At 37.8% G+C, this 7,762-nt stretch overlaps 1 non-coding gene across 1 annotated transcript; it reads right to left on the bottom strand.

Moving 5' to 3' along the window:
• Positions 1-6,731: 6,731 nt before the first annotated feature.
• LOC111725971 lies at positions 6,732-6,865 on the bottom strand. Its single transcript, XR_002773897.1, has one exon. It is a non-coding gene; the product is annotated as a small nucleolar RNA SNORA42/SNORA80 family (small nucleolar RNA).
• Positions 6,866-7,762: the final 897 nt, after the last annotated feature.

Raw genomic sequence — 7,762 nt, 5'->3', positions numbered from 1 at the left:
CCAGCTCGGCCTCCCAGAGTGCTAAGATTAGAGACATGAGCAACCACGCTCATTTTGTTGTTTTTAATCTCTAAAATGTGAAGGCTTTTCTTCTCCTTTTGCAATATACAATTAGAATGAAATATATAAACAGGGAGAATGTGGCAATGCTCACTATTATGTTTTCAACACCTAGTACAATGCCCGACACATAGTAGGCATGCAGTAAATACTTGACTAAAGAAATAGCTAATTAATTGACATAAAAGTAATCTATTTTTTTAAATATTGATGAATTTATTCTTTTAAATAATCTTTTTAAGCTAGTCATTTTTTTTAGGATACAATCTAATCAAAGAGTGCCACTTCTCTGATTGCCTAACATCTAATATAAACCAACTGAAAATGTTCCTACTTTTGTTTGTAGACCAGCTCTAGATGTAGTACCCTACAAAAAAGCAAGAATTGAGAATACTGTAAAAACCTCTCACTCCCTTTCATTTTGCCAAGGTAGCCCTGGAACTTCATAATCTGCCTAGAGAACCTTTGGTTTGAAAACCTAATCCTCCTCAGAGTATAGCACCAACTATTGTTCCAAACTCTCTGCTTCCTAGTTTTCTTTCTTTCTGTTTTTCAGAGAATCTCTGAGCATTTGACTTAGGTCCTCCACCTTCTTGGGATCCCCCTTGTTTCTTTTGAAGCAACCACAATGACTTCACCCATGGGAAAAGAGAAACCACTGTGCTGTACCTCTCCCTTAAAGAGCTCCACTTCTAATTCTCAGAGAGCCATTTTCCATTAAGCAACTCCCTGGAATCTGCGTTGTCATGACATTAGGATAGAGGACCCTTGCCTTTCCCTATGTCCTGGTGGCCTTCTTTCTCCTCCTACCTCCCACTGAGCATTGTCTTCTTCTGTTCAGCAAGGTATTTCTTTTCTTCCAAAGGCCACTCTGTTTAAAAGCTTAGTAATCTGTCAATCTTGATTTTTATGAAAAATAGCATAATGACATGAAAAAGAATTGACCTAAAAGTCAAGAAATTTGGGTTCTAGCCCTACTGTTTTTCTCTCAGGCAGAAGTTAAAATGCATGGCAGTTAAATCAACTGTGATCTCAATTTTCTCTCAAGAAATATCTAAATGTTGTCTTCTATCTCTAATAGTCTTTGATCATTTCATTAATTTTTTATTCAACCAATGCCAATTATTGAATCTTAATAATTTTCTGGTATTGTTTAAGGTATGAATTGGGGATATAGAAATGATTGAGGTTCATGGTGGCGCCTGTGGGTCAGTGGGTAGGGCGCCAGCCCCATAGACTGAGAGAGAGGCGAGTTCGAACCCAGCCCCGGCCAAACTGCAACAAAAAATAGCCGAGTGTTGTGGAGGGCAGCTACTCAGGAGGCTGAGACAAGAGAATCACCTAAGCCCAGGAGTTGGAGGTTGCTGTGAGCTGTGACACCATAGCACTCTACCGAGGGCGATAAAGTAAGACTCTGTCTCTAAAAAAAAAGAAAGAAAGAAAAATGATTGAGGTTCTTACCTACACAACATTTGCTGCTTTCTTCATGGAACTATGAAGGAGATAATTATTCTGTAACTGAGATGTTTAAACTTGATTTCTGACTGAGCTTCCTAGGCAGGGGCTTTTAAAACTAGAGCACTAAATATTGTTATCTCATTTTGTCAAGAAGACAACGAACTATTTTTTCAATAACTTCTGTCCTTAAAAGTATTTGGAGTGTTACTATTTATAAGATGCATTTATCTTTTTATTATCACATACTAGTTCTGCTTTTGGTAGGACGCTACCTGCATTCAACTTTTAAGAATCATTTTTGATCAGTCAGCTTTCTTTCATGATGATTTTTTAGATAAAGACTTTTGAGCCTGTTATACTATTATTTTTAATACGTAGGAAGGTGTACCTTTGATATTCTTCAGGAAAAACTTAACACATTTCATATTTTTTTGCCAGATGAAATTGCTTTTAAAGGAAAGAATAGCCAGATTGCTTTCCAAGATGAATAGTACTGTCTTACACTTGACTCAAAGAGTAGAATAAATGAATAATTTTGTATGCAAGTTTCTTGGTTTACTTACAACTTTCTGCTAAGACTCTAGAGACCTTTAAGCAAAGGATTCCACCAATTATATTTGTTGTATGTGTGTGTATACATTTTTTCCCAGAAAGCATATGTTAGTAGGGCTATTAAGCAATTAGCTTCATGCATATAGATAGTTCATTTTGCACCAAACCATATGATGTGATTGGAATTTATAGAAAACCATCTTTCTTGCCAGAAATTGAGGCAAGTTAATTCTCTAGTTTGGAGAAGTCTGCAATCTGTACCCTTAAAAATTAGGAGCCTAGTAGTCTATATACACTAGCTTAGGAAAGTGCATAAAATACAAAAGTTTTGTTTTTATTAAATGAAGAAATTGGAAAAAAATCCAATTAGGGCACCTGGTTTGTATTGCATGTTTGCTAAATGTTTGTTAAATAGAAATATAGTAAAGCCATTAGGGACCGAGATTAGTTTTTTATATGAAATATGTGCCATGAGGTCTCATGTCCTTGTCACATTTGGCTCTGTGCTTTCCAGCCATCTCTGCAAAGTGGGGACTGCAATCGGTGACAGAATCTGCAAGGTCCATGAGATAAAAACAAACTGGCTGCTCAGTAGAAGCCCAGCTATTTCTAGGGACTTAATAACTATTTCCAGTATGAGTGAATGATGCTGAAATCTGAGAAAAATTGCTCCCATTTGCATTTTTAGGAGGCTGCTTAACTCCTCACCATATTTACTCTTCGCTCAGCAAACATAGCAGAGTGTCACGTGGCTATTTCCCAGACCTGTGTCTGAGAGTGGTTCAGGAAAACAGCTTTTATGAGGGTAAAACACAGCAACCGCCTCATGATGTGCCTTAATTCAAAAAATATTTTGAAATATCTGGAAACCCTAAAGCAGTAGATAGAGTGAGTACCTCTCAAGCATGTGTACATTTTCCATGTGTAAAACAAGATTCATTGCCACCTTTGAAGCTCTAGTTGCACTTTACCAAAAGAGCATATTACTGTCTTGTCTCATTTTTATAGCACTCACATCCTGGCCGCAGCCATTAATCAGGTTGTTTTTCCTTTTTCTTTTCCTCTTTTGGGGAGGTGGAGGATTTCACAAAAAGAGCCATGGATGTAAAATTCTACATGATTGGCCTTTTGTAAATATTAAGCAAACCCAGTAAATCAAAATGATCAGATTAACATATTTTAGCAAAAGCATCCATAGGAAAGGCAGTGTTGACATTCTTTATGAAAGCCACTTTTTCTCTTTACTGCTGCCATTTTTATTGTGGATTTCCCTGTTCAGCACTTAGTTCCAATTTTTTAAATGATCCATTTCAACACTAGACAGCAATATTCTTCCAGTCATACGAGTTTTTGGTTGCATTTTATTACATTAAAGATTGCAGAGCTCTACTGTGAATTACTGTTAAAATACCTTATATTTTACAAGAATGTGTTCCAAAGAATTATTATGACCAGGTCCAGGAATTCCTTGTTTGAGTCTTTCAAATGAAAAGTCCAATGCGATTTAGCCATCTATGGTAACTAGGCTATGAGTTCATTGTTTAATCTCAAAAAAAATTAAAGTATGAAAATAAGGCATAATTTATTCAAGAATCTCAAAGAGATTGTTTGATTTAAAGAGGTACCCAGTTGAAGATGGCAGTGTATTCAAGTAATAACCAATTTACTTCAATATAGTTTCCCAGAACTCTGCTTATAGATTGGCTGCTTGGAGTTACAAATTCGAGTCCATTCAATGTCATCCCCACCCTTAAGGAACTTCCTTTGAGTGGTGTAGGAAAAAAGACAAGGACACAAATAACTCGGCAAACCTCTTTTCAACACATTGTCAAGTGCCTTATAAAACAAGCTCAAATGTGGCAGAAAGCCACCATCGAATTTCAGAGTCAGGGATTTCATAAATTGTTAAAAGTTTATTCTGTAGATCAACTACCCAGAATTTGATAGTTTTGTGCTAATATCTTATTCTCAACCCCTTGTCATTTCTCCTCTCAACATATACACCGCCCTGCCTGTCTCCTACCACTAAACAGACCGAGCAGGTAGAAAGCAGAGTTTCTGCCAATGGGCAGTCAGAACTGTACTAGCTCTAAGAAACTGACCGGTATTATTAAGCTCAGCATCTCTATCAAGGATTCCCCTGTCCCTCAAGAAATGATTACTAGTTATCAAATAAATGACAAATTTCCAAAAGTTAAGAGATCTTTAAACTTTCTTCACTAGAAATGGCAGAGTTTCTAGCATGATAATCTATTTTCATGTGTGGTATTTTTATCTTGTGATCTATTTAGCATAACATGACATTCTTGTTATATTTGAGAACTGTTTTTATGGTTTTACCTTAAATTTCATGGTTGTTTTTAGAGACCAGATAATCTTTTTTTCTGCTAGATCCCATTGTAAACATAATTGAGTACCCCATTTTACTAAATGACTAATACCTTATTTTATCAAGATATGGATTTCTCATCTGGTCTTGCAATTGGAGGTGAAATTTAAAATATACACATGGTATCATGTACTACACCACCCCACCTGTGACTCACCAGCTGGTCCACACTGCCAAGTTCTTTTGTCTTTCTCTGGATCCTTCAGAGCTAAATTCCCATGGTGGCTGAAGTTCCCATGGATAGCTGTAGAAGGGACAAGCTCTGTTCAGACTACAGACTGCCAGAAGGCAGGGCTTTGAGGGGCTGACTGGCTCCAACATCAGCCAGTTAGAGACAGAGCAGGTTCCAGAAAGTCTGGAATAGTAACTCCGTGGTCACTATTCCAAGGAGATCGTGGCTACAGAGGCAGCTTGACCAGGTTACTTTTTCCAACCTGCAGAATAGAGTGCTTTTTTGTGGGGGAGCCGGGGTGGGGGGGTCATGTAAAAAAATTTTTTAAGAGACAAGGTCTCGCTATGTTGCCCAGGCTGGACTCCCAACTCTTGGGCTCAAGCAGTCTTCCCACCTCAGCTTCCCAAGTAGCTCGGACTACAGGCACCAGCCACCTTGTTCCACTCCAGGAACTTTAAAATCTGTAGAGCCTGACCTGTTAATACTAGCTGCGTATCAGACCTGCTTGCAGCCCACCATAAGAAGTTAGATGTATAGACTTCAGAGATATATGGGGATGAGCAGGCATTCTAGCCTGCTGTCTATAAGTTTGTCTTCCATGCTTGCATCTGATCTTCTTCTCCTTTGAATGTGGGTTCAATGCCTCCAAGACTTTTAGTATCTGTCTACCCAAACTTGTGACTTTTTTCCTTCTAAGCCTCAGTTTCCTCTTCTGTTAAATGGTTATAGTATTTCAACATGCTATTGCTGTGAGGGTTCACCAAGATAATGCAAGTGAAACCCATAATACAATGCCTATAATATAGTTGGTGCCAGCCTTTATCAACTTTTCATGGGATCAGCAACTAATGAATATCATAACCACGTAAGTAGTTACATAGCTGATTTCGTACACTTAACTAACAATAGGAGCTCATGCTGTGCGTTGTGTTAGAACAAAGAGATGACCAGAAAAGGTTATTATTGAGCATGAGACTTTTTCTTGCTTGCAGACACTGTAGAGCTACTGTGAGTGCTGATGACTCAAAGAAGCCTGGGGTTTCACGGGCTGATGCCAGCTAGTAGCTTCTGGGCTTTTATTCCTAATGAGAATGGAGTATTCTCTCTCTCTAGAAAGGAGAGTCTTTGTCAAGCTTCAGGTCTTCTCGTACTCATATATTATCTTTTCCTTTGACTTCTGCTCAAAACTGGGGAATCGAGCATATCTTAAAAGCACCAATGTCAGGAAACCGCAGGCTCTTTTGTTTCTGGGCAACATGAATAAGAATACCGTCATGAAAGCTATGGAACCTTCGGAGGAAATAAATAAAAATGAATCCTAGAGGGCAGCATTAAAAACTGTATAGAAAAACTCTGTTAACAAGTAAATGAATATTTTTAACAAGGTTTTCTTGTCATCCTCTTTGACTGGCGTCAGAGTCTTCATTTGAACCATGTCATATTTGGTGCTCTGAGCAAAAGTCAGTTGTAATTTAGAGTCCTGATGAAGACGAAACTTCAAAATAAGAGTGGGAAAGAAGCACGGTGGCATACCATTTTCTGAGAGCTTGTTTGAACCTCGTCTATTTGTTTCCTTTTCCCCCGTGGTGGTTTCTAATATTCACAGTAAGCTTTCTTGTTTTCTGTCTTCCCTTCTTGAAAGTCCCACTCACAAGTGGGTGTCATTGCCTCAGTCACATATTGGTTTAGTATTGACTAATTACTTAACCTTCCTTGATACTTTCTTCATCACTCATGACGCAGAATACATTCTTCTGATGCCTTTCAAAACCTCTCAGTTAATTCTCTAGTTATGCTTTCTAAGCCAGATCTGTGGGTAGTATTCTAACTCTTACGAGTTCTTCATTCAGAGAAATCTGTATGTGACCCCTTCTTTGTAGAGGTCTTATTGGAAACACTTTCCTCCTGTTCCTTTAATGCAACTGCCTTTATTACCGCTAGTGAACAACTGCCATCACCATTTAAATTAATAAGTTAAAGCCAAAAATAAAAGAGAGAAAAATGTGAAGCTTAATTTACGTGTGAGTAATTATTAAACAATAATTCATCCTAGGTTTGCATGTCTGTTGATATGATTTTCTTTGCTTGTGGTTTTTTCCCCTCTGTGCAACCCACTTCAGTGCCAGCAGCCTATGGACGTGAGGCCAGGCAACAGTTGAAGGCCACAGTTTCCTTTGACCTGGGCACTATGAGAGGCCCAGGGGAACAGGCCCACCATAAATCCAAACCCATGCACGATATGATTTTCTTTGTGAAATGAAAAATTGCTCTCCTTTTTTTGGTAAAGTTGAGATCATTTAGCAAAGCCAGATTTAGTGAATGTCTCAATTGCTCTGTCTGCATTGTACTTAGAACAGGAAGAGATCTAAAAAAATTGTTTTTAATTTCAATGGTACTATTTCATGTAAAAATTTTACTATTGAGGTATTAGTTATAAAGATTATAAGTATGTTCTGCCAACAAACACATTACATTTGCCCTTGTTATTAGTATTAATTTTGTGATAGAACGTGAAAATTTGGTATTATAAGTGTATAAAGCATTTATACAATCTATTACAACTTTAAATAGAATTCAGTAGAGTACGTATCATTCAGAGTTACAAGCACTGGTTTGCCTGTTTCCTTCTCACTTCTACAGCTCCCCTCCCCTCCTGTCTAAGATTGGCAGTTTCTAGAAAACAACAACTTTGCCTGCCTTATGCTCATTTCTTATCATCACATGAGTTCTTGGCCTGGTGCCTTGGCAAATAGTGGGTGCTCAATAAATTTGTATAAATAAATAAATAAATAATGGTGTTGATGTGATCAATGCATAAAAATGGTGTAGCATTGCTATAAATTTTCAAATTCAATAGTCTTAGTAAACAGTGTCAATTAGTCATCTGTATCTTACTAGACTTCAAGAAGCAGCAATGAATCCTACAGAGGTCACCACTCAGGCTTAATCTCAAACAGTTTACATGATTCCATTCTGCGTAGCAAGGAGGGTATGATGGTTAAAGGCCTCTCCTAAAGCTTGGAGTGTCGTTCACACATGGGGAAAATGATAAATCTGGAAGTAACTCTCAGTGAGGAGAAAAATAGAGCTAGTCTGCCTTCAAATGAGACCACCACCCATAAAGAAACAAC

The sequence above is a fragment of the Otolemur garnettii genome, unplaced genomic scaffold (assembly GCF_000181295.1).
Source record: "Otolemur garnettii isolate 467f Iridium unplaced genomic scaffold, OtoGar3 scaffold00050, whole genome shotgun sequence".
Lineage (NCBI taxonomy): Eukaryota > Metazoa > Chordata > Mammalia > Primates > Galagidae > Otolemur > Otolemur garnettii.
This window is presented reverse-complemented; position numbering and strand designations above follow the sequence as displayed.